General features: G+C 52.9%; 1 protein-coding gene across 1 annotated transcript in view; it reads left to right on the top strand.

Annotated features, from left to right (window-relative positions):
• Window positions 1-6,495: 6,495 nt before the first annotated feature.
• Window positions 6,496-26,680, top strand: part of PIK3R5 (phosphoinositide-3-kinase regulatory subunit 5) — a gene marked incomplete at its 3' end in the record, with an annotated part of 56,538 nt that continues 36,353 nt past the window's right edge. The window contains exon 1 of the mRNA XM_080629396.1: window positions 6,496-6,590. The remainder of the gene's footprint in view (window positions 6,591-26,680) is intronic.

The raw sequence follows: 26,680 nt of genomic DNA, 5'->3' as shown, positions 1-26,680 counted from the left end.
CTGGGGAAGCGTCTCTGTGGTGCATCACCCCTCCTGGGGCTTGGGCCGAGATGGGTGAGCAAAGGGCTGGGAAACCCAGAGCCAGGTCTCACAGGGGGACTGAGCCAAGGTAGAGGTTGTGACACAAACAGAAGGTTGGCAAGGAGCAAGATGAAACAGTTTCCTCCATAAGCCACTGGCAATGGTGAAGTCATGGGGTCTATTAGCACCAGGGAGGTTGGGACTGGCACTAGGAAAGGCTTTCCAGCAGTAAGGACAGGGCCACACTGGCATTGCTGGGGGTGCTGGGAATGCCCCTGTCTCAGCAGGCTCCAGACAAATACCTGTCAGGGATGGCTACCTAGCAGTTCTGCCTTGGTGCAGTTGGAGAGTCCCTTGCAGTCCTCTGTTTCTATCCCACTTCATATTTCTGCACCGCTCTCTTGTCCTTCCCTGATTCACCTGTAGGAAGAGTACCACATCCTCTTCCACAGCTCAGCCTCACTGCCGCAGGCTACAAACTGGGTCCTGAGAGGAGCACCAGCCACTTGCACAGCAATGCGCAGCTCACTCGGAAACCCAAACCACAGCTTGATGTGCCATGGAGCACAAGGAGTCTGTGGCTCCTTGCTTTACAGTCACACTATAATTATCAATATTACAGTGGGGAATATGTTTGGTTTTACTGCACCAGAGCTCTACACACACTTCTCTTCTTGCTTCTCCCTGTGACAAGTGCGGATGGCTTCCAGCAAGCATCTGTGTGGTTTTAAGCATGCACAAGTCAGAGGCTAAAATAGAAATGGTCCTGAGGGCTGCAGGATGGACCAGACAGAGTGAGACCTGCTGCATCACTGGTGGGAAACTGAGGCCCGGAGGGCTCATGTGCCCCAGGGCATCAGTGGCAGCACAGGGAGCTGAGCCATGATCTCCCAAGAGCAGGATCAGACCTTCTCTGTGGAAGAAGGCACCTGAAAAGGGAGGTGGAAGAGAACTGGGAGCTAACGTGGCTTTGCTCCAGGCACCTGAAGCCCTCGCACAGGGCAGAGGAGAAAAGGGTTCGCCTGCCCAAAGTGTGACAGCTCTGGAGCCCTTCTTCCCCAGAGCAGGCCAGGAAACCTTCGGCACTTGGCCGAATCAGGTCATATAGGGTTATATTTTCACCCATACATGGGAGGTGGAAGGGGAACATCTGGGGTCAGATCTGCTGTGGTGGCACCCAAGTCTATGGCTTGTTTTCATTTCTCAAGGGCTGGACTCAGGTGGTGTTGAGCAATCTTTCAGTATCCTTTGAGTTGCACCAGAGAAAAGAAAAACACAAGTCATGGGGGGAACCAGGTTCCCTCTTCAGTGGATCCTGCTTCCCCTTCCCTCTGAAGCTGTGTGGGCAGCGGGGAGAGGCCACGAAGTCCCTCTACCAGGGCTGTGAAGCTCTGTCATTATGTGAACGTAGGGAGGAGGAAGTAACGAGCACACCTAGAGCTGTGGCAGCCGAGCCTCTGCAATCACAGGCTCAGCAGCATGCAATGGCCTTGATAGCTGTGTAAGGACAGAGTCAGACATCCCAGATCTGGTGGAAACCTGCAGTCTGGACAGCAGCGAACACATCCTATGGGGATGCGCTGGCTGTGGTCTGCAGTTGCTGCCCATGCCTACAGCTGGTGAATCCATGGCATTTTCTGGGAGCTGAGTTATTAGATTTCCAGTGTGCGGCTTGGTCTGAGCCCAGCAAGAACACCCCAGCCCCTCTCTGGCTGAGAGGGCAGCCTGTACCTGGCCTGGTTTGTTCTTTCTTCCTGCTTGTTTCCTGGACGATGTGTATCCAAGTCCTGCATCCCACTGCCTGCTGCATCCCAGGATGCTGGCAGGCTCTTGCTTTGTTTCTGTGCCTCCTGCAGAAGTGGAAGGGCAGCAGCTGGGCTGGGTTTGGGGTGGGGAGAAGCTTCTGGGCAGAGATGGATCAGGGTGGGGGGGGAACTGACCCTGGCCAATGGAACTCACAGCCACACACAAGGAGACTTAGAGAAACCAGCGTTATTAAGTGTGGAGAGGGGGCCTTCATGTGAAGGGTCAGCAGGGCAGAGACTCAGCTCCTGCCTGCATGAACCCATTTGAAACCTGCTGCAGGGGAGGAGCATCCCCATCCCTGCTGTCCTGAGCCTCTGTCCCACAGATGGGAACCGCTGCGGGAAGGGGTGAGGAAAAACCCCTGTCTTTGACAAGAAACCTTTGCAGGAAGCGGCAGTTGCTGGGTCTGTAACCTCACAACACCGAAGCCTTTCTTGGTTTTGCTGTGGAGGATGTGGGGATGCAGAGCAGGAGGTGGTGAGCCTCCAGCCATGAGCTGCGGGATGAGCCTTTGCTCACAGACCTGTCTTTCTGCCTGAATTGTGAGCATTTTTGACACTAGGCGTTCCCAAGTGAGCTAAGTAGTGTGACTGATGGCCTCACACCCTCAGCAATGTGCTTACGTTTGGCCTATAAATACTGTGCTCTGGGCAGAAATCTGTACTGCAAGATCTGAGACAGAACAGTCATTTTCCAGGTATTGACCACAGATATATGGAGATATTCCACTCTGCCAGGCCTGACTCAGCAACGTGTTGATTCAGGAAAGTATGTGTATGTGTGGTACAAATACAGGGTTTAGAGATGCGTTGAGTAGAGAGGAATAGGAACTGTGATGAATTTCTGAGCATCTCTGTGAGTTAGGAGTAAGTCCCATTTTCAGCAACCATTTAAAGGTGCTTTTGTGCTCATTTGGAGAATGCGGAACCAAAATAGAAGCTGGGCAAAGGAGACTTGGGTTTGTGAGTTCACATTTTGGAGATGAAAAAGGATTTGGTCAAAGCAGAATGGCTGCAATGTTTTAGCTCACCGGCCCTCATGCACCCCAGTCCTTTTGCTTATGTCAGAAGCCTGATTCGCTTAGAAATGTTCTCTGTGGAAGCCACTTGCTATCACCAAAAGGACTTTCTGTGATAATTTACTTTGATCTTCTCCAGCACAATGTTTCCATGAGTCCCTCTGGAGCTGCTTGTGGAAATACTACGTTTATATTTGTACACTTTCTCTCCAGCCCTGTATTGGCCTTTGAGCATCCTCTGGAGCAGAGGAGGTGTCCCTTGAGCATCTGGAAGCAGTGATGGGGCCAACTCTCTGCCCTCTGAACCTGCACTGGGGCTTTTCTGCCAACTCAGCTGGAACTCACGGTTTGCTATTTGGGTCTTTTTATCTTGCATCAGCTGTGGAAGGACAAACAGGACCAGGTGAGGTCCATGGTGGAGCAGTGGTGCCAGCCTGTGCCTCTCCAGCACGAAGCTTCCCATCGGAGCCAGCTGGCTCCACACTTCCCTGGCAGAGGGAGCTTACCCAGGTCGGTGTTTTGCATCTGGCATGTTTACTCCAGTACCAAGAACCCAAAAGGTGTCACCAGAGCACAGCTGCGGCTTCCTCCTTCCTGCCCTTGTGCAGCTTGAGGGGTAGGAACCAAGCCCTGGAGATGTGCTGGGACTGGAGGTCGCTTCAGGCATCGCTGTTGGTGTCACCTCAGTCACCCTGAATGCAGCTCTGCTCCATGGGGGGGAGCAGCTGGGGCTGCCTCCCCTGCTCTCCATGTGGCCCTTCTAAAAGCCCTGGGATCCCTCCTGACTGCCGCCCTGTCACCATGAAGAGTGGCACCGGTGCCCCCAGGATCTCCTGAACTCAAATAAGAAACTGAGTTCTAAGGAGGAGCCCAGTGCCCTGCTCCCAGGAGCTCCCTCAGAGGTGCCTCCACTCGGGACCCCTCTCCTGAGGTGGCTGCTACACTGCTGTTTGTCACTCTTGTCCCTGCAAGCTGCAGCAGCCTCCTTGGCAGTGGCTGGGGCTCGGCACCTCCCTGAGCTCTTCCTCTTCCTTCTGCCCCTGAAGCACCATTTTTGGTGACTTCCTCAGGCTGCAGCATGCCCCAGGAGCAAAACAAGCCGCTCACAGAACCTCACGTGGGGACGGCAGGGGATGGAAGCTGCAGCTCTGACCCCCAGAGAAATTTGACTTCCTCAGGTTTAACCCCTCAGACATATCCTGGCTTCTCTGGTTCAGGAATATGTCTGAAAAGCTGGGTCTGGAACCAGAAGGTGGGAATAGGGTGAAAGGGATGGGAAAGGTCAGGTTGGCATCCCAAAAACTGAACCCAGCCTTTAAAGCTTGTGTAAAGAGCCCAAGCAGGGAGGAGGTTGCAGCACAAAGCCTGCTCCACCTGAACAGAATCATACAATCCTAGAATGGTCTGGGTTGGAAGGGACCTTAAAGCTCATCCAGCTCCAACCCCTGCCACAGGCAGGGACCCCTTCCACTGGAGCAGCTTGCTCCAAGCCCCTGTGTCCAACCTGGCCTTGAACACTGCCAGGGATGGGGCAGCCACAGCTTCTCTGGGCACCCTGGGCCAGCGCCTCAGCACCCTCACAGGGAAGAGCTTCTGCCTAAGAGCTCATCTCAGTCTCCCCTCTGGCAGGTTAAAGCCATTCCCCTTGTCCTGTCCCTACAGGCCCTTGTCCAAAGCCCCTCTCCAGATTTCCTGCAGCCCCTTTAGGCACTGGAGCTGCTCTCAGGTCTCCCCTTAAGGAGCCTTCTCTTCTTCTGGCTGAATAACCCCAACTTTTTGGCTATTTTGGAATATTTGGCTACTTTGCAGGGCTCTGCAGGTGGCACCATGACACAGACACGAGACTTTGCCTTCCTGCTCTTTCTGCTGCTGGAGGATTTCTTTGGAATTTCTGGTGGCTGCTTAGCTGGAGAAAGTTGAGCCCTCATCTCCCCACCCTGGGGTTTGCACATGGGGCAGGGCAATGCCTTGGCACCACAGCTGGAGCAGGGGCACCAGGGCCTGGAGCACCCGGTGTGGTTTGCATGGTGGGTGCTTCCTCAGTGGGTCCCTTATTAAAGGGGAGTTTTGCTCTGACTGGGTTTGCTTATCTTAAACTTCATTGGGATCTCGCTGCAAACCCCATCTGTTTGCCCCCTGAGCAGCTCCCGAGTCTCAGAGCATCACCAGCAGCAGTCACTCCCTTTCGAGAAGCCAAAACCCACCAAGGAACCCAAAGCCAGGCTCTTGCCCCTGCCCAAGAGAGAGGCTGGGCTGGATCTGGCCACAGGCCCTGCGCGAGGGAAAGGCAGGAGGGTGAGCACTGCCAGAGACAGGCTCTTTGTAAGGATCAGCCTTGAAGGCAGCAGGAAATGGCCATTCCCAGGTGCCACCAGAGCAGAAACCAGCAGTGTGTCCCCACCGTGGTAGCACTCAGCCTGGGCTGTAGCGGCTTTGGACTGACAGAAAAGGCTGCATGGGGACCTCATAGCAGCCTTCCAGTATCTGAAGGGGGCCTATAAAGATGCTGAGGAGGGACTCCTCATTAGGGACTGTAGTGACAGGACAAGGGGTAACGGGTTCAAACTTAAACAGGGGAAGTTTAGATTGGATCTCAGGAGGAAGCTCTTTACTGTGAGGGTGGTGAGGCACTGGAATGGGTTGCCCAGGGAAGTTGTGAATGCTCCATCCCTGGCAGTGTTCAAGGCCAGATTGGACAAAGCCTTGGGTGACATGGTTTAGTGTGAGGCATCCCTGCCCATGGCAGGGGGGTTGGAAATGGATGATCTCAAGGTCCTTTCCAACCCTAACTATTCTATGATTCTATGACAGCGAGGTGATGAGGAGTTTTGCAGCAGATGTGGGGTAAGGGGCTGAGGGGATGGAAGGAAAACAAACTCATGGAATACATAGGGAGAGAGAGGGAATGGAGGGGTGCATGGCTGGAAGGGTGAGCAGGTGGATGAATGGAGGGAAGGATGGAGTGGCAGGTGGAGAGTTGGAAAGGTGCATGGACAGAGGGAAAGGAGAAATTCATGGAGGAAAGGGTAGATGGACAAATAATAGGGTGGTGGGATGGATGAGAGGTGGATTGACTGAAGAATGGATAGGTGGATGGCTGGCTGGATGGATGGAGGGGTGGATGAATGGAAGAGTGAAAGGTGGAAGGAAGAGTAGTGGCAGGACAGATAAGTGTCAGGGTAGGTGGGTAGGTGGCTGAGGGGATGGCTAACTGGATGAACAGCAGGGAGTGGGATGATGGATGGAGGGAAGGAGGGAGGGAGGGATGGATGGATGAATGGATGGATGGATGGATGGACGGATGGAGGGATGGATGGATGGATGGACGGAGGGATGAATGGACTGATGGATGGATGAACTGACGGATGGATGGACGGTCGGATGGATGGATGGACGGAGGGATGGATGGATGGACTGACGGATGGATGGACGGACGGATGGATGGACGGATGGATGGATGGACGGATGGATGGATGGACGGATGGATGGATGGACGGAGGGGTGGGTGAAGGAGTGTGTGGAGAGGAGGGCAGGTGCAGGGGCGGATGCCGCGGGTGCGGATGGGTCGGGGCGGGCCGGGCGGTGTCAGGGCCGGGCGGTGCACACGTGTGGGGCGGGTCTCGCCGCAGCCCCGCCCCGGTGCTGCCGGTGTCGCCCGCCGGGAGCGGTGCGGGCTGAGAGCGGAGCGGAGCCCGGCGGGCGCGGCGAGGATGGGCTGGGAGCACTGGCGGCGGCCGCCCTGCAGGTGGGGACCTGGGGGTCCCTGCACCCCCCGTGGGGGGTAATCGGGGGTTCCGTGTTACCGGGGTGGCCGAGGGAGCGAGGGATGTTTGTACACCTGGTGTCAGCGGGGGGAGCGGGGGAGCAGGGGTTCCTTGTAACCGGAGTGTCTTTATAACGGGGTGTCCGTGCACTCGAGGAGTACCCGGTGTGCCCGGGGGGGAGTGGGCTGTGCAGCTTTTGGGGAGTTACTTATAAACGGGGTGTCCAAGTAACCGGAGCGGGGATGAACCCGCTGTGATGGGGGGGGTCCATGTGGCTACGGGCTTCCACTTCAACCCAGCAGTGGGGTGTCCTCAGCCCTAGGGGAAGGGGGTGCCCTGCACCATGTCCCCCCCGGTCCCCGCACAGCCTGTGGCTGTGCCCTTCCCGGGGGAGCCGAGGTCACCCCGTCAGGGGGTGCACCCCACTGCCCAGGCTCGTTTCTAGACCACGCACTTGTTTTGCTCTGTGCTGCCCCTTAGAGCTGCTGCGGGCCCAGGTATGGGCCCAGCCTGGTCCCCGGGGACCACCCGGCCGTGCCCGGGTCCCTGGGAAATCCCGGGGGCTCTCCAGCACCCGGCTGGAGCTTCGGCGACGAGTCACTGCAGCACGAGCTCTCCTGGCTGGGCTGGAGGCACCATCAGTGGCCCGTTGCTCCCGTTACCCTCGGCCCGGTCCCCATAGCACAAGCGGGTGGAGGTGTAACCCTTGGGAGGGCTCTGCTTTGGCAACAGGATGTGGTTTGGGATGTGACAAGCCCAGCAGCGTGTCATTCCTCTGGCATCAGAGCCTGAGCATGCACCAGCCCTGAGGTGTCCCTGTGCTGCTCCATCACCAGCCTGTGCTGGGAGCTGTGCATGTAGAGGAGCATCTTGCACCAGGTGCTTCTGTGGCCTTATGGGTGTCACCAGTGATGGAGGGTGCCTGAAGGCAGCCTGGCCTCCTGCCACATTCACTTCTGCAACCACCGCCCCAAAGGATGTTTAGCAGGTTGTAAGCCCTGAGGGAGGAAAAGGCTTAGGCTGATTCAAATCATTAACGAAAGTGGGAGAAAAGAGATTGCAGATCTTTGTTTTCATGTTTATTAAAACCTCGCTGCTGTTACCCCAGCACCCATTAACTTTGCTAATGGCTTGGGTTTGGTGCTGCTGCTCTCAATGAAGCAAAACCATGCTCGGGCAGTTGCTGGTGCTGCTCCTCACCCTGCTGTTGAAGGGGCTGATGCTCAACAGCTGCAGTTTATTTCTTTTCTTTTCTTTTTTTTTTTTTTTCCCCGTTTAGGTTAATTTCATAACTCCTGGTTTGATGCAGAACTTGCAAACTGCAGGGACATGCAGGATGTCAATGCTTTAATCCTGTGTGCGTCAGAGGGCGAAAACTTGGATGCAATTGCAAATTGTTTCCGAAGCATGGCTGCAAAGTGTTTCGGAGCTCTGGGTGTTGCTCAGATGAGAGCTTAAACCTAGACAGATAAGAAGAGTGAGAGCCCAGTGGTGGTTTGTGGCGGTTACCTTCCCCCGTTACAGTCAGAAGGCTCAGGCAGTGTCTGGGCACATCCTTTGGAGCTGGGCTGGGGGGATGCTCTGCAGGTTTCTGCAGGGATGCAGCCGATGCAGAGCCTGAGCTGCTGCGCCAGGGGTCTGCCAGCTCCAGCCTTGTAGTGCTGTCCTGTGCGATTGAAATGGGAGGAGCTCGGAGTCTGCCTTCCCTGGTATGGTGTGGCCATCGCTCCTCTGCTCTCTGCAGCTCTGCAGCCCAGTTGTGGCAAGAAGGGGTTGAAGTGTTGGAGATGTTGTAATGGCAGTGTGCATTGATTTGGGGTAGGGGTTGGGGCTACTCACCACGGCCCTGCACCTCTGGTACAGTAGGATGGTGCAGTCAGATGGTCCAGCTGGACAGTCCCTCCTCCCCGCTTGCAGATCAGGGCACCCCAGTTTGGAGCAAACCAAACTAAAACTGTCACATTGTGCCTTTCAGTGCAAAATTCACATCTTCATTTTGACATTCAGCAAAAGAAGAACTGAATCCAGACAAAAGCATTGGGCGAGGGGGACTGTGCACTGCTCCCTGCACTGCAGCAACCCTCGGGGCTGAGGGATGCCCAATGTGGCAGTGGCTTTGCCATCAGGGTGATGCTCCAGACCAGGCTGTGATACCCGCTCAGTGGCACGGGGTCCGCTGCAGCCTCGCTGTGCTGCAGCTCACCTGGAGTAGTTTCAACTTCTCTTTTTCGGGTGATCGCTGAGCTGTGCCTGACGTGGTGGGGCTGCCCGGTTTTTGCATTGTTATTTTGCAAGTGGGGAATTGTGCAGGGGATTGCTGGGGGGGGGAGCTGCCCAGGTGAGTGCCCCGAGGCTGGTTGTGAACGATGGGAGATTTCCCCTGTTGCATCTGAACTCTGCAGCCCTGCTCAGCCAGGGAGGTGTTTTGGGCTGGAAATGTCACTCCTGGTTGCAGTGGAGGAAAATATGACCTGTGGGTGCAGTCCAGGCTGTGTAGATCCAACTCATGTTCTCTCCCTCCTCTCTACAAGGCTTCCCTTCTGCTTCCCTAAGAGGCTCAGTATTTCAGGAATCCCCATCCTTATCTGTCATGGCTGGAGGTGGTGTGGGGACAGTTTTGTTACTGCCAGCCCTTTCTTTGCAAGTGTCTCACCCACCCAAAGCCATTGTTGGGAGTCTCCAGGCAAACCACCCAAGGTTGTGTCCACCTTGCTCTGCATGCATTGGGTTGGGGCTGTTCGCCTTCCCCAAAGCTCACCTGGTGACACAAGTGTGATACACGTGAGGACACGGTGGGCATCGCCTCGTGCTGCAGCCCGGAGGGGTGGTCAGGACCTGCTGGCACTGAGCCCTCTTCACTGGCCTCCTGGGTGGGAGCCTGGGGAGCGGCTGCAGCTCCCGAGCGCCTTTCCCAGCATGGAGACCAAAACCCAACATTCCCGTTGTTCTTTCGTCTCTGGCCACCAATTAGCACAACATGAGAACTTGTCTCCCCGATGACACGAATGTGTGACTCCTCGGATGCTGTAATTGCAGGGTTTTCAGCAGCCAGGGTGCGATGAAATGGTAATTGTGACTGTGTGTGCCGTGAAAGACGTGGCTCTTTGGTGAAGCTTAATTAGGAAATAGGGACACTGTTGGGAATGGCTCTGTGATGCGATTTTCCTAATGAAAGCTACTGAATAGGCAGTCTTGTAATGAAGAACAGGCTCGTGAGGGGCACTGCCAATTGCTCTTCTCTAGTGTTAATTTTGTATTTCCTCTCCATTGTTTCTAATACCCTCTTGGAAAAGCTTGAAGATAAAATGCTCTATTTTCTTACGCCTCGTATCCTGTTTGGCAAGCCGCGATTATAGCATGTGCATCTGGAATACATGAGTGGCCAGGCATGAGCTCCTTCAGACTTGTTAATCTCTAATTTCAAGCTCTGCCTCTGAAAAAGAAGAAAGGCAACTTCTGCTTGCGGTGGGATGATCCGTCCCTTATCAGCGTGGTGCAATGGGAGGTGCTCAGCTGAGTTTGCAGATGTAGCTGGAGAAGAGCTGGCTCTTTCGGTGTGAAGAGCAGGATGCTGTGGGAAGCATGGTGTGGTTGGGAGCAGTGTGGCGGGGTTTCACGGTCCAGCCTTGGCTGTGTTTGTCTCCTGTCCTGTCCTTGCACACGCGATTGCTGTACTTAACTGTGACCTGCCCCATCTGAGAGGTCACTCAGGTTTCAGTCTCCTGCTGGTAAGAGGGAGCCCTGGGGCTGCAATGTGGTTCAGCGCTCGCACCTGCACCGCACCATTCCCGTAATGCGGGTTCCAGGTGGGCAGGGGAAAGCTCTGCAGATGGGTTCAGGCAACAGATGTGAGCGTGACCCTGCTGCTGAGTTAAAAGGGGAAATAGGAAAACGCTACCTGGGTGACACTGTCCTGTGGCACTGTGACGAGTGAGAGAGGGTGGATTTAGATTGGAGACGGAGATGAGCTCTTCGGCAGAAGCTCTTCCCTGTGAGGGTGCTGAGGTGCTGGCCCAGGATGCCCAGAGAAGCTGTGGCTGCCCCATCCCTGGCAGTGTTCAAGGCTAGGTTGGACACAGGGGCTTGGAGCAAGCTGCTCTAGTGGAAGGGGTCCCTGCCCGTGGCAGCGGTTGGAGCTGGATGAGCTTTAAGGTCTTTTCCAACCTAAACCACCCTATGATTAAGGTTTCTTGGTGCTGCAGGGGGATCATCTGCATTTATAAGATAGATGGGGATGGGGCTTGGCTTTCCCTCAAATGCTTTGACCAAAATTGACCAAAATTCCACTGGGAAGCAGCTTGGGTGCTCCTAAAAATGCTGCTGGTTCTTACTTTTGGGGTGGGTTTAAGCAGAAGTGAGCAGAGCCTGGCATGAGCAGCTCATGTGACAAGGGTGCCTGGGAATGGAGGTGCTGCAGCATCGATTCCCTGGTCACACTGCTGCCGGCTGCCTCGTGCTGCTCCAGCTGAGCAGGAAGAGCTCTGCTTCAATCCCGTCCTGTGACTGTCCTTAGCAGCTGCTGCAGTAGGGAATTCGTCATCTTTTTTCTCCTGCGTTGGAGGGTTTTGTGCTCTAAAGGTATTTTCAATACTGTGTTAATGCTTGTTCAGTGCCATGCTCCGTAAATGTGTGTGTATGGCTGCTGTGTGCACGCTTTAGGAAGGATGGTGTAGTCTTGAGCTTGCAGAAGTGTTTTTCATTCCTTCCGCAAAGGCCATTCTTTGTTGTCTCAAATCAGGATGAAACTCTTCCCCTTTCAGCTGCTTCCCCCATCGCTCTATGTCTATTTAAACCCACAGCTCGGAGGCTCCTCTGCACACAAGCTCTCATCCTTTCAGGTGGCATTTCCCTTTTCTCATTGTTTCTGGCAACCTGTACATGTGAAACTTCACAAATGTTTCTTCATTCTCGGAGTCTTTGTGTTAATAAACCTTGCAAATCAGTACCCACGCTGTTTGCACCCTCCACGTGATGGAGTTACAGCAGCTCTCGGGTGCAAAGGCTTTGCAGTGACCGAGCAAACTCCAGCCTTGCAGACCCAGGCTGGACAGCATCCCTGCTGCTCCCCATCCCTATGCATGAATCTTGCTTATCTGAGAGGTCTTCTGCCTGAGGCTTACCTCCCTGGATAAATTAGCTGCATTGCAATCAAAGCCAACAAGCCTAATGACCCCTAAGGACTGCTCATTAGATGCGAATTGTTCCCAGTTTTGTCTGGTCTGAGTAATGGTGGGTGCTAATCGTTTAGGGAACTCAGATGATGTGCAGGAGTGGCTACATGGGTCTAAATCCACTTTTGCTGGTACAAAGCACACCCAGAGCCTGGGGATCTCCTTTGTGGTGGGCTTTGAGCTGCCAGATCATAGTGCTGGGTTCAAAAGTGATGGCAGGATAGCAAGTATTTAATCACATCCTGCCTATTCCCTGTGGTCTCCAATTGGAACACCAGTGTGAGTGTGATGCTTTAGGATGAAGGGAGTAGCCTTTGGCTCTGGAACTGGGCACTTGCCACTTCCTAGGAGCTTGGCTTCTAGTGAACAGCTGAGATGGAGGACTGTCCCTGTGGGGACAAGGGCCCTGTGTGCTGTGATGCTCCTCCCTGTCATGGGAGGACACGTGGATGGAAAGGGTTCAGGCTGCATTTGCATGGGCTCTTGCCCTCCTTGATCCTGTGATGTGTGACTGGGGGGGGTTGGGGGCTTGGTCTGCATGTGAGACACCCGCTGGTTGGGGCTGTGGCAGCCTGGCTGAAGGCACCTCAGAGAAGGGATGCTCTCAGTGCCCCTCACAGCTGCCACAGCACCTTCTAATACAGTTATCAAGCTAGGAGAAGGGATGGAGAGTGGTGGAATAGGGCTTTTATGTGAAGAAGAGGACACCTTTTGGCTTATCTTCTCCATAGTGTTTTGAGCTGATACGGATGTAGCTCTGATGGCTGTACGAGGCCAAAGGATGGTCCAGCTCAGGGCAGGTCCAGGGACTGGACCTCACTTGCTGTGAAGGGACTGCCCTGAGCTCTCCGGTCCCAGCATCCTCCCTCTGTGCAGCTTGCCCTTCTTCACATCTGCAGGGTCTGGCACATCTGGGATGCAGCAGTGGCCTCCAGCACAACTTGAGCTGCTTCTTCCTGGAGGTTAACAGAGGGTTTCGAAAGGTTTCATGCTGTAGGCTCATCATTCCCCTCTCAAGTGGCATGTGTGGATGCTGCTGTGATATTTCAGCACTGTGGGTTGTTTGAAGATGCTCGGGGGCTGCACAGCCTGGTGGGGTTGGCCATTGCTGCCTGTCCCACTGTTGGATGGATGCACACCTCTCCTTGGTCTGTCTCCTTGTCTGGAGACTTCCTTTCTTCTCATCAGTTGTAATGGTGGTGCTGCAGTTGTACTGACTCCTCTGGCCGAAGTAGGGCTCACATCTTTCTGTGAATCGCAGTCCACTTGCCCTTGGCCTGAGGGGGGTAGGGAACAGTCAAAACCGCCCTTGCCATCATCTATCTGCTGTGGTGCTGCAGCCAGCGGTGCTGGAAGTAAATGGAAGGTTTTGGGCAACCAAGCCAGGGACTGAAAAGGCTCCCGAGTTCCCAGCAGGGCCTCCACAATGGCAGGAAGCAACTTCTAAAGCTTCCTTTGGATACACAGGGCCTTGGGGGAAAGATTTACTTGCTTGTTTATGCTGTAAGTTAATCTATTTAGTGGGTTTGGCATTAAAGCTCACAAAAAGCCTTCTGAAATGGTCACGCTGCTTGTTTGTAGTGCTTTGTCTCTCACTCACTTTGTTTCACAGCTGGAGGAGTTAAGCAGGGACGGAGCCAATTGACATCTCCCGTGTAAACTTGTTTTTCCGAATAGGCTGAAGGAATTAGCATCAGCTCTTACTGCCCTTCACTGCAAGGGAGCTGCGGGGGCGAAAGGCAGCATGGGGCAGAGGTTGGGGTCCCCTCTGGGAGGGACCCTTCATTGTGTGTGCTCTGTGCCACTTTGCTCTGTTGCAGATTGCTCCCTGGACTTAACTGGAGCTCACAGACAATTTGGCAATAGCAAAACCCATAACAAACCAAACCCAAATGCCCCAAACCCCAGCACCCCTCCACATGAGCCAGCGTAGCAGAATAGGGAGCAATGTGATGTGTTTTTTTAGGGGGAAGAAGTCCTAGGAAATGTTTGGAGTGGCACAGGGAAGTGCTGGGTCCGTGGAACAGAGAATGGCTGATGAGAATTTTTCATGGTCTTGTGGTATCGTTGTTTCCCTTTGTGTCTGGTGCCGTCCTAAATGTGATCATGCCACCCACGTGTAACCTGGCACAGAGAAAATGGATTATTCCCAAGAAGAATCTCCAAAGAAGCGGCATGTACACAGCAACTGCTGTAGAAAGCATGTGGGACAGCTGGAGTTGAGGTCCATGCCTAGAGGTAGTAGGTGCTGGGCTCCCTCCCAAGCTGAAAGCTTCACTGCAGCATCTTCAGCTTGGGAGGGAACCCATCATCTTCAGCCTCAGTGAAGTCTTCAGCTTGGGAGGGAGCTGATGCCTGCTACATCTGGGCATGGACCTCAACCCCAGGTGTACCATATGCTTTTGGGAGACTGTCTCCTGCTGAGCATGGAAATACCTGGAGTCTTGTCCCCTTTGCCTCCTCTGAGTGGCAACACCTGCAACAGGGATGTCTCCTTGTGGTCCTGTCCCACCAGGTTGAACAGTCACCCTAGGGAGTGTTGGGAGGAACCATCTAATGCTCTGTCATGTCCTTCACTTCCCTCTTGGCGTGGGGGCACTTTGTGTTCCTGCCTTTAGCTGGGGAAACACCTTCCCCCCTCCCCTCTAAATGATGCATTTGCTGACTATTTTCATGTTTTCCCCTGGTCCTCCCCTGTGACACAGCCACTTCTCTGCTGAACTTCCACCTTCCCTGAAGAGCAGCCCTGGAGTTTCCATTACAGCCAGGCTGTGCCAAACACCAGCGTTGTCTCCAGCCTGACTCTTCTTGGGACTTAACTTGACTGTGATGTTGGGTGAAACTCTAACCCTCACTGTTGTGATAAAGACTGATACAAGGTAAAATTAACTCTTGCATCATGTGGCAAGGGTTTTTTGTCATTGGTGCCAGGAACAAGTATGTTTCCTGTCTGAAAAGTGAGTATAAATACCTGCTCTTCTCTTACCCTGACAGGTATGTGCCATTTATGTTGGTTTTTTGAAGAGAAAAAGAGGCATTTCTGACCCTAGCTGGGCTTTGCCAACCCCCCAGAGCCCATTGGGCGAACGGTGTTCAGGTTGCTGGTGTCCTGGGTCATGTCACTGCGCCCACCGCAGGCTGGCGGAGGGCAGGCCAGGGAGGTGCCGCGGCGCTGCCGGCTGCGTGGCGCTTGAGGCAGCGCTGCTACTGCCAGTGCGAGCAGGAGGGCAGGGTATGGGCTTGGCTCTGCTCCTGCCCGGCCTTGGTCTCGTGTGTCTGAAGGTGAGCAAAGCGTTGATGAAGGGGAGATAAAAAGAAGCACAGAGTAGGGCTGGAATTTCTTTCCTTTTTCCTTTTTTCCCCCACTTTCCCCCTTTTCTTGTCTTTTTCCTTTTTTTCTCTCTCTCCCCCCCCCCCCCCTTTTTTTTTTCCCCTTTTTTCCCTTTTTTTTTCCACCTCTTTTCCTTTTCTGGAAGTTACTGGTCTGTGTCAAGATGTACTTTACAATGGTGAAATCCAAGAAATTCCCAGACACCTCTGTAGTTGCTCATCTGCCTTGAGGCAGGAGGATTGGAAAGGTAATGGGGACTGAGGAGTGCAGACTGAAAGCGCCATCAGGGCAGGAGGGGCTGCGGAGGGTCTCTCCCTGGCCTTGGGGCAGGGACCTCTCCCTCTCCCATTAAATTTGAGCCTTTTGCTGCTTTTTCTGCTTTTAAGGACGTGGGCGCAAGTAACTTCCATTTTACAGCAGTGTCATTGGTGCAATTGAGTTTATCCCGTTTCTCATCCCAGCAGAGCAGGGCATATTTACTCTCTGTCCTTCAATTTGAACCTTGTCTGTTAGCATCTCCAGGAATGGGATTTCTGAAGTTTCCGTCAGAAACCAAAAAGTGATAGACCTTATTCTAACAGCATCAGGGAGTCACAATCCTCCTTGTTTCAATTCCTGAAGCTCAACTCTTGAACAGTTCAAGAGTGCTGTGTTACAGGAGCTAAAAATAATGAAGGGTACAGCATGGGGTTCTTTTAGCTGGAAATGGAGGTGAAGGCAGCATCTTGCCAATGGTAAGAGCATCTCTGGTTGAAAGGACCTGCAGTGAGTCACTGGGGTTGCATACAGAGAAGTGGTTTTTTTTGAGAGAGAACGTACCATTGTAACTGTGGTGCTCAGTGATGGCTTGGTGGGACTAATATAGAGATTTGTATTTCCCAGCATCAGAATACACCAGAGCTTTAAAGGGGGAGCGAGTGGAATTCCCCCATTGTCTGTTTGTCAAGAAAACTCTAAATCCTGTCCTGAAAAATGGTAATCATACAAAAGGACATGTTAAATAGAAGTCAAGAGGAAGTCTCAGTGTGCAGGATGGGTGCCGGGGGGGTTGCAGACAGTTCTGCGCTGGACATTATCACCCTGGTGTGGTTGCAGTCTCCCTTCAGTGTTGCTGCTAGGATCTAACACTGGTCGTGGTCTCCATGTAGCTGCCCCATTCACACTGCAACCTCACAGCAAAGCCCCAGAATAGTTTGCAAGTGTCTTCAGGTCGTGTGAGCCTGCGATGGGTCCCAGGCTGCTGCTGTTCAGGAAACGCAGAGTTAGTTCATTCGGGCCTGAATGTGGAAGCCACAAACCTCCAAATGACCGGCTTGAGCTCAGGTCAGGCGCCATGCAAAGTTGATGCAAAATGCTTTAATTCCCACCCAGTTGCTGCTGAGTATCTGTCTCTGGGAGGTCCCTTGGCTTCATCTACTACTGGTCACTGTTAAGGAGTGTTAAGAAGGATGATGCTGTGTCCCCTCTGCAAATTAAGTACCTGAAAGGCTGAATGTGGCACCTCCCACTGATGGGCTGCTGCTGTTCTCATGCTCTCCCACCAGTTCCTGAGAGACCCCAGAACTGGAACATGGGTCTCCTTTGTTTTCATCCCACACCTTCACTTGCTGCCAGTGCTGCTGGTGAGAAAGGTGGTAGAGATACTGCAAAACCAGCACCTACTTGTCTTTAATCCACTGCTGGTTGAACTTGACTGGATTGTAGCTTCCAGAATGCTCTTACTACACATTGCTGAGACTCCCTTTCTGTTAGTTTATCCAGCTGCAGCTATTGCTGCACAGGGACAGACTTTGGAAATATCAGAGGGGTTTTGTTGAGCGCTAAGAGTATCACGAGCAGCACATGTTCTCCGTGAAGTTGATCCCATAGTATCCTCTGCAAACGAAGGGGTCAGTGGTTCATACACATCATGCCTGAGCAGCTCCCAGTGCCTGAAGGGGCTGCAGGAAACCTGGAGAGGGGCTTTGGACAAGGGCCTGCAGGGACAGGCCAAGGGGAATGGCTTGAACCTGCCAGAGGGGAGACTGAGATGAGCTCTTAGGCAGAAGCTCCTCCCTGTGAGGGTGCTGAGGCGCTGGCCCAGGGTGCCCAGAGAAGCTGTGGCTGCCCCATCCCTGGCAGTGTTCAAGGCCAGGTTGGACACAGGGGCTTGGAGCAAGCTGCTCCAGTGGAAGGGGTCCCTGCCCGTGGCAGGGGTTGGAGCTGGATGAGCTTTAAGGTCCCTTCTAACACAAACCAGTCTGGGATTCTATGAACAGTTATTGTGTGTATGAATAAGCCCCTTCTTGGACATAAGCACAGTGAACCTCATCTAGCCATTAGCCAGCTCTGGATGGCTCAATGTCATCTGAATCCTTGTCAAGATAAAGCGTTTTGCAGGCATGTAATGGCACATTCTTTAGATGATGGTGAGTAGTGACTTGCTGTCAGTCCTGTATCCCCCAGTGGTTCTCTCTCCCTCTCTGATCAGCTGGAGGGGAACCAAGTTATCCTGCTTAATTCACTTACCCAGCAGTGATGCCCTGCTCAGCAGTGCTGAAACCTGAGAGATACCTTCTCTTGGTCCACTGCTTTGAGGCTGCAGCAGGTTATTGCTATCAATGCTGTCTGTGCATGCAGTGGGAAGGGTGAGAAGTCTGCAGCCTGACAGACTGATGCTTCCTTACCAATAGCTTTTACCCACTGGAGGAAGCCCTGGAAGAGGAGAGGCTGGTTATGGTGGGGTCAGGTGATGAATTAGTTAAGGAATGATCTAGATGGCTCAGGAAAGTGAATTTGCCCACAACTGACACAATCCACCAGAATCTGGCACATCAACTGACAGCTTTCCCTTGTTTTAACCAGCCATTGAAAAAGGCAGCTCCATCTCTCAGATTCGAGCTACCCCCATTATCTGAAAGGCTGAGGCTGGTGCATCTGTTGAGGAGCATGAATGGCCACTGATACCAAAATGCAGACAAATTTCCTTAGTAGTTTGTCCCAGAATAGCAAACGTTGACCACCCCTGATTTTTTTTTCCCCCCCATCACCCATCAGACAACAGCCTTGCAAACCCATGAGTGTCCTTCTAGGGACTGACTCAACATGCCCATAGAGCTCCCTCTGCTCCAAGTTTTGCTGTCTGTGAGGATTTGGTCCATCTGAGAAAGTAAATTCTCCCTTTTTGCTATGGGGAGATGCAAGCATCTGTGCTCAGAGCTCCTGAGGATGGCAGATCTTGTGATGGCTCTTGGATGTTCTGTTTTCTCAGTAACTCCCAGTGAGGTGTAAATTATGGATGTTGTCTTTTGACCTTGGCACTGTCAGTATGTGTCTGCTAATAAATGCACTGCAGTTTCTGTACTACCAGATATAACCTCTAAAAATATTTAGAGGTGCCTCTCTGGTGATAAGGCTATGGCAGTAAGTTTTAAGCAGGGAGTAGGTTAAGAGCTGATCCACGTTTTAGTTATGCCACAAAAGCTTCTGGCAATGGGGCTTCTCAGACTCTTTGGGGAAGCGAGGCAGGAGATTTTGCCCTCTATATGGGGATGACATTTCAGTTGGTGTCAGCAGAAACCCAAGCTATTGTAGCTGTAAAGAAAGCTGCCTAGGTGTGGAGTGATGCTTGAATCTGCCATCCAAACTGGAAGACAGACCCAAGCTGCTTGGGAAGGGTGTAAGTCCTGTCCCCTGTGACCATCCTGAGCAAATTGGAAGAAACTGGTGATAAATGGTGGAAAGAGTCTTTCCTACAGAACTTGGCTGTGGCTGGTTGGTTTGTAGTTGTTTCTTCAGCATCAAGGCTAGAAGAGTCCGGTTCCATGAACGTGTGGGGAGGAGCAGGTCTCTTGGCTGCTTTTGATCTGCTCATCCCCATCACAAGACGGTGGTACGTGGCTGTGGGAAGGGGCTGAGGGAAGTGACCCTCATGGAGCCTATAAGAAAGATAGGGAGAGACTTTTTAGCAGGGCCTGTTGAAACAGGATGGGGGGTGGTGGTTTTAAACTTAAAGAGGGAGATTCAGGCTGGATGTGAGGAAGGGATTCTTTACAAGGAAGGTGGTAAAACACTGGCACAGGCTGCCCAGAGAGGTGATGGATGCTCCATCCCTGGAGGCATTCAAAGGCCAGGCTGGATGTGGTTCTGGGCAACCTGATCTAGTTAACATGTCCCTGCTCATTGTGGGGGGGTTGGACTGGATGAGCTGTGAAGGTCCCTTCCAAACCAAACCATTCTATGATTCCATGACCCCCTTCAAAGAAGAAGACAGGGTTCCAGGAATGCTTAAGCCCAAACTAGCCATGTGTGTTGTCATTTAGGGGAGTGCAGAAGGTCACTGCTGGGACCTGGACTGAAACTTTCATGTGCCTTTCCTGTGTTGGCCTCTCTGTTGCTGAGCCACATGCCGTGCTCCAGCGTCTTGCAGCCCTGTGTGCGCACGGGGACAGCCCGGTTATTTCTGACCAGACCATTTGTGTGTGGTCTTTATTTTTGTATTTTCTTGAACACGACTGTTGAGTTTCCTGGAACTGCTGGGCCCAAAGCAGAGCCCTTTGCATGTTAACAGCCTCACAGCTCGCGGCGGGTGCCACGTGTGGTTCTCGGATGTGGCAGGAGAGTGAAATCATCGTCCAGAATAGGAAACGGTGGCACAACTTCCCCCCGGCTCCAGAGCACTTCTCCTTTTGGCACCAGCACGCGGGAAGCTGAAGTAAGATCTCTCGCAAATGCAGAAGTGTGGGTTGCTCTTGGAAACCATCTCAATGGATGATCCCGCGGTGGAGCCCTCGGCTCTGCCTGGTGGGGAGGGGTATGTGTTTGTGTGGATGGATTCAGCGCATGGTTTGTGGCTTCCCCTTCAGAAGGGAAGTTACTTGGTGCGTCACAAGAGGCAGAGGATGGGTGGGCTGCAGGCTGTACAGTCTTCATTCCAGTGAGTTGCCTTCTCTAGTTCTTCTGCCCTTGGGAACTAGCAGTCCATGTCATTGCTTGCCCCTGTGTTGTCTTAGGTTGTAACCCTGCTTGTGGCACGTTGCTTAATCCCACAGGATTATTCCCACTTTCTATGATTGTTTGTCTTGTGCTGTTGGAGAGGGAGAGCCATCGTGCAGGTCCCAGCTGTGCTTGCTTGGATGCTGTTTGCCGCTCATACGGCTGCTGCTGGGAAGGGTGCCAGGGTTTTGGCTGGAATTTTCTTTGACCTCATTTGATTACCAAGTCCTGCGTGCTCGGTGGGAGGGCAGAAACACCACAGGGAAAGCAGCACATGCAGAAGTACCTGGAGCCAATGCATTTCCAAACACACAAATGACTTCCCAAGGTCACATGGCAGATCCTGCAGATCCAACCTCACCTGCAAAATCCCCAAGAAAACTCAGCCCTGGGCTCTCTGTGGACATGTGGGGGAAAGTAGATGTGATAAAGGGCATGTTATGTACGAAGATGACTGAGGCTCAGTCACTTTGCCCCTGTGGGCTCCTGGGTCCCACATACAGCTATAGCAGAACTTTCCTCCTCCAGACTGTGCTGCTGCTGCAGCTCCAGGGGCTTTGGAGCATCTGAAGAGCACGCAGCCCCACTGAGGAGAGCAGCTTCTGCATCTTTACCCCGCTCTCATGTCTGCTGGATCATGATGGTCTATTTAGAGAGAGAGTTAGGTTGGAGGGGCTGTTAGAAAAGGTCTTGTTGGGAGTGTTGTCTAGAGAGGAGGTGCTGTCACTAGTGTTGGCCGTGAGAACAGGCAGGGTAGAGCAGTTGTGAGTCCAGCACTAGAGCTGATCCTTTTTGTAAGAGGAGGACTAGAGATAAGGTTATGGAATACAGCTATAGATAGGTAAAAGATTATGGAATATATATACACAGAGACGTAAGAAGTTTATAGTCCTGGTTAGAAGTGTCTGGCCAGTCCTGTGGGTATCATTGATATCTTTCAACAATGCAGAAGGCCCTGATCTAGATCATCTGCTGCTGGAGGACTGAACTTCCGCAAGTAGGGCTGTTCCGCTCTACTCCAGGCTGAAACGGGCTCAGGCTATGGACTAAATCATGTTCAATTTGGGCAGATAAGAGGAGTACTTTCATGTTTTGCCTGTCTTGTGGTTGCTAATAAGAGAAGCTGGAATTCAGCTACTGTCACCTGCTTGGTTGGGTCCTGAATCTTGAACCAAGACAAACGACTGCAGTTTTTGTCTAAGAGGGTGAGGGTCACCTCCAGTGTGGACAGCATCTCCCTGGTGATATTTCACCTTGAACTGGAGTTTTTTGTCTTTGAAAGACAAAGCAAAGCCAGAAGAGCCACCTTCATCTGGGTGTGATAGTGAAGTCCAGCATGAGTGTTGCAGGGCCAGATTTCCAGCTCTCGGTGCAGTCGCAGTGTTTGTGTTGTGTGGTTTGACTGCAAACAGGCAGAGCAGCTCTGCCATGATGTGAACATGGTTATTTGGCCTATTCAGACACTGTTTCTTAGTATCCAGGTTACTGCTGAAATTCTAAGGGGATGTCTTCATTTGTGATGGTGCGAGGGAGGTTATGATCTGTTGGATCACTTTGACAGTAGATTTAACCCCAATTTCCAAATCTCAGCAGGCAGTCTAGTCTGGAAAGCCATTCAGTCCTTGCTGGGGATGCTGCCGTGCTTTAGGAGTGGTCACAGGAGTTGGATACGTCAAATAGATGAAGCAAAGGCTTTGTTTGACACCAGAATTGTCACGGGGGGCAGATTTTGTGTATACAGGACTGCACTTTCTTCCCAAAGCCAAGGTCAGGAGGTTGATGCATGCACACGGTACGCCTGCCTCCGAGCCCCCCCCCAGTGAAGGTGCATGCAGGGCAGGCAGCACCCTGGGGCTGATTGTCTTGGGTCCCCTTCGGGGTGAGCTCCTTGTCTGCCAGGTGATGAGTTGTGCTGGGAGTGAGAAACTCCTCCAGCCTGTGGGTTCTTCGTTTCGCTCTAATTTTAACAGCCGCGCTTGGGGTGAGTTCTTTGAAGCCTTAATTGCAATTATGGATCTTCCTCTGTTCCCAGGTCTGCCCTAATTGGCTTCCTGTGAGAATTTACAAAGCTGCTAAAAACAAAACTGCTGGTTTTGTGAGGGACTTGGTGGTGTGAGATTCCTGAGCCCAAATAAAACTCGGCTCAGCCGAGGCTTCTCGTGCTGCTGCCATCAGACCCATGGCCAGGCGCTCACAAGGGTGGCATTATACCAAGCGTAAGCTGATTTACATGCTTGCATTCTCAAAGTGCTAATCTATTTTGATTTTTTTCTTTCCTCTCCCCTCTCTGTTTCTTTTCAGCCCTCTAATCTCCTGCGATCCCTGCCAGGTTCCCAGCTCTTTTGGCTGGAATAGGCCCCAGCTAAATCCTTTATCTGTCTATTTGGCAACCCTGGGCGAAGTAGTTAGCAAACGAATGACACTTTTTCCTGGCTCATTAATTAGATTTACTGAGCTGAGTGGTTGCTGCTGCAATAGTCTGGACAAGGCAGTTCTGTATTTGGCTTCTTAGGAATTTGGGGTTTAAAAAAACACAGCTCCAAGGCAGTTCTGGTACTTGTGGTTGGATCCACAGTTCCCCTGTGTGTGCTGCCATTGGGAACACGTGTTTTTCTCATGCATAGCTGTATTGCTGCTGTTTGCTGCTCCCTGAGCAGTTCTAATTGTGTGTCATTGGTTTACTGCTTAAAAAGTTTGAGGATGGGTATCTGGGTGCTCTGCTCTTGAGGAGCCCGGGGCAGGATGTCACGGTTAAGGCAAGTGGTTCTTGTGGGTTAGAAAGAACCTTGTGAAATACTGGTATGCTTTCATGTGTTATAGCTATGCCACTTGGTATGTCAGCCTTTCCTGCCAGGGTTATAAGGGGGATTGTAAAGGTTACATTAGGAAATAGACATGGCAGGATGAAAGAAAACTGAATCTACAAGAAATCTGGAGAGGGGCTTTGGCCAAGGGCCTGTAGGGACAGGCCAAGGGGAATGGCTTGAACCTGCCAGAGGGGAGACTGAGCTGAGCTCTTAGGCAGAAGCTCTTCCCTGTGAGGGTGCTGAGGCGCTGGCCCAGGGTGCCCAGAGAAGCTGTGGCTGCCCCATCCCTGGCAGTGTTCAAGGCCAGGTTGGACACAGGGGCTTGGAGCAAGCTGCTCCAGTGGAAGGGGTCCCTGCCCGTGGCAGGGGTTGGAGCTGGGTGAGCTTTAAGGTGCCTTCCAACCCGAACCAGTCCAGATTTTGGGTTTTTTTGCCACTGCTTTGGAGCCAGTGGCCAATGGAGCTGTAGCAGGAGCCCCTGCCCCTCCTGCTGGGGGAGGAAACAAGCACAGAGGTCACTCACCAGCCATGGTGCCGGAGCTCCTGGTTTCTATTGCAGACTTTCGGTTCCCTTCGTAACCCCCAGACAACACGGTCTTCTTCTCAGCTCGAGGTTTGAGCACTCCAGGAGGGAGGCAGGGGCTGGGGTCTTGTCATCTGCTGCACCCTGGGTACCCAGTGCCAGGACACTGGGGCACCCTGCAGAGGCTGATGGTGCTTGTCGTGTTGTGTGCTGCTGTTGCTGTCATCCCATTCACAAGTGGGCAACTCTAACATGGAGACACCAAAGTGGGGGTCACTCAGCCTGCTTGGGGACACAGGGAGGGGGGTGTCCCCAGAGAAGGAGCAGCAGTGCTAAACAGGGCACTATTTAAGCTCATTTGTAGAGGGCACTTTATTGATATAAACATCTAAACAAAAAATTAATTACTTGCCCATGGTTGGATGGGGTGATATATGTGTCTTGTCCTCCTCCAGTCCTGCAGATCTTGCAGGATGTGGCTCTGCTTTGGTCTCCTATTCCTCAAGACTGCCAAGGCTTTCCTTATAGAAGGGGACACAGAAGATGACTGAGTCCATTTGCCTGTGTTCAGTTGAACATCTGACCGGGTTGGTCAGATGTGGCTGGTGCTGTGTGCTGTGAAATGGCATCTTAGGAAGGTGACCCTGCTCCTCTCCTGAGCATGGCAGTAGTGATGGATGCTCTGTGCAGACCTGTGGCTGCTTCAGCCTATGCCCAGTGCAGGGCCTGCCCCATCAGCTGATGTCACTGGATGCGAGAGGGTCTGGTCCTCCTTTCCTGGTCCTTGCATCCCCTGTCACGGTTGGGAGCAGTGGGGTGAAGTGAAAAACTCACACTCATGGAGAAGAGTCAATGCTTTTAGCATAGGCTTCCTAAAGTCCGTATTAACTTCTATTGTACCGTGTCCAACAGGAGACAACTGTTAAAAGGATTGAAGGGCAGCTGCAGGCAAAACCAAACATGGATGCTACACGTGTTGTCTAATCTCAATACCTTGCCTGCTAAAAGACAACGGAGCTGGTGCAGGGCCTGGAGCCCAGTGTGATGGGAAGGGCTGAGGGACCTGGGGGGTTCAGTGTGGAGAAGAGAAGGCTCAGGGGGGACCTGATCGCTCCCTACAAGTGCCTGAGAGGAGGATGGAGCCAGGAGGGGCTGGGCTCTGCTCCCAAGGAACAAGGGATGGGACGAGAGGAACCGGCCTCAAGCTGCTCCAGGGCAGGTTTAGATGGAGCTGGGGAACAATTCCTGCCCCAGAGGGTGCTCAGGCATTGGAACAGGCTGCCCAGGGCAGGGCTGCAGGCACCGTCCCTGCAAGTGTTCACACCCTGTGGAGACGAGGCCTCAGTGCCATGGGTTAGTGGTGGCCTTGGCAGGGCTGGGGGATGGTTGGACTTGAATCATCCAGGTCTTTTCCAACCCCGCTGATTCTATGATTCAAATTGGGCTGAGTTATGCCTTGGCTGATAAAAAGAGCCAAACACTCTGGTGATCTGTAATTACGGTCACAGGGCAGACCTACAGCAGTTACTGGAGGGAGTTTTGTAGGCAAAGAGCTGGGGGAGGAGAGCAGAAGTAGCTGTGAGATGTCAGAAAGCTGAGACCTGAAGCAATTCACACTTAACCCACTTGAGAGCTGCCCTCCCAGAGAGTGGCAGCTGTTTATCTGCCGGGGACCCACCGCTGCTAGAAGCAAATTGTCGCCTCATTCAGCTAAAGGCAGAGGGGTCAGGCTCACTAATGAGACGGGTCCTTGCACCTCCCCATTGAATGTGGAGAGCAGAGTGTATTCCCAGAGGGAGGTGAGCTTCCCAGGGAGCTGTGCCCACCAGCTCTCCAGGTCTTTGATCCCTCCTGGGGGCGGCAGATGTGGGACACAGGCTTGAACTGTCAGAATAACCTCACAGCGATGCCGAATTCACATTTTGAAGTTAAAAGCAGAGAAACAACTTGAGAGCTCCCTGGAGGCAGGAGAGGAGGGGGATAGGAGCTGCCCGCTGGGGGTGCTGGGGTGGGAAGCCCATGGATGTGCTCGGAGCATCCTAAGGCTGTGTGTGAGTGGAGCAGAACGGCCTCACTTTGCTGACTTCTCCCAAAGGCACCCTCAGAACCAGCGCAGATCCCCAGTGACCGGCTGAGCTCAGGTGTGACTGAGCTGTGAGTGTTGTGGGTGAAATGGAAAGGGTGGAAAAGCACAGAATAAATGTGGGACTGGATTTTACAGCAGCTCTGAGGGTGAAATGCTCTGGGTTCAAGGGGCTGTTGGGACACTGGCCTGGCCCCGTCTTCCTGGGTGACCTGCGTAAAGTCACTTTGCCTTTCCCCATCCGCCTCCGTTCCCCATCACTGCATGGGAATAGTGCAGTTTTCTTTCTCAGGAGGGTGATTTGAGGATAAAAGGTGTTAAATAATGTCCAAATGTGGCACAGAGAGAATGGGGGGGTGAATAATTCCCAAAGGTCACAGCTTTTGGGGGGAGCTGGTGCTAATCTGGGCTTTGGGAATCAAGGTTTCAGCCTTACGGGCTGTCACATGGTTTTTAAACACAGCCTGGAAACTACAATTTTTAATGTCTAACAGCTATGCAAGCATTGGGGCTGTTTCCATAGAAGGGCCTTTCATTGGAAGGGACCTTAAAGTTGGGACCCAGTTCCAACCCCTGCCACGGGCAGGGACACCTTCCACTGGAGCAGCTTGCTCCAAGCCCCTGTGTCCAACCTGGCCTTGAACACTGCCAGGGATGGGGCAGCCACAGCTTCTCTGGGCACCCTGGGCCAGCGCCTCAGCACCCTCACAGGGAAGAGCTTCTGCCTAAGAGCTCATCTCAGTCTCCCCTCTGGCAGGTTAAAGCCATGTGCCTCTCACAGGGCTCTAATGCATCACCCTGACCTGCAGCTGCTCCAGGACGTGGCTGTGGTGAGCATGACTACGAGTATTGCTGGGCACCGAGTTGGGAATGGAGGAAAGGACTATGGGAATGGAGAAGTGTGAGGCTGGCACACCTATTGTGAGGGTGCAGGATGGAAGCGAGGGACCCACAGGCTTAAAACCAAGGTCAGCATCTTCAGTGCCAGGCATGAAGAGGAGGACGATTGTGCCAGCGATGGTTCTGGGGGCTCAGTTGTGGTTTGCTGAAAGCACAGCTTGTCGTAGCCTGGTGTTCCTCGGTGAGCTGCAGGACTGTGTCTGTGGGCTGCAGCTGGGCTGTAACTTGCCTGTGCCTGTGGCCTGGGGCTGGGCAGGCTCATGCTTCCAGTAGCTGCTGTCA

Source organism: Psittacula echo (genome assembly GCF_963264785.1).
Source record: "Psittacula echo genome assembly, chromosome: 14".
NCBI classification, from domain to species: Eukaryota; Metazoa; Chordata; class Aves; order Psittaciformes; family Psittacidae; genus Psittacula; species Psittacula echo.
This window is presented reverse-complemented; position numbering and strand designations above follow the sequence as displayed.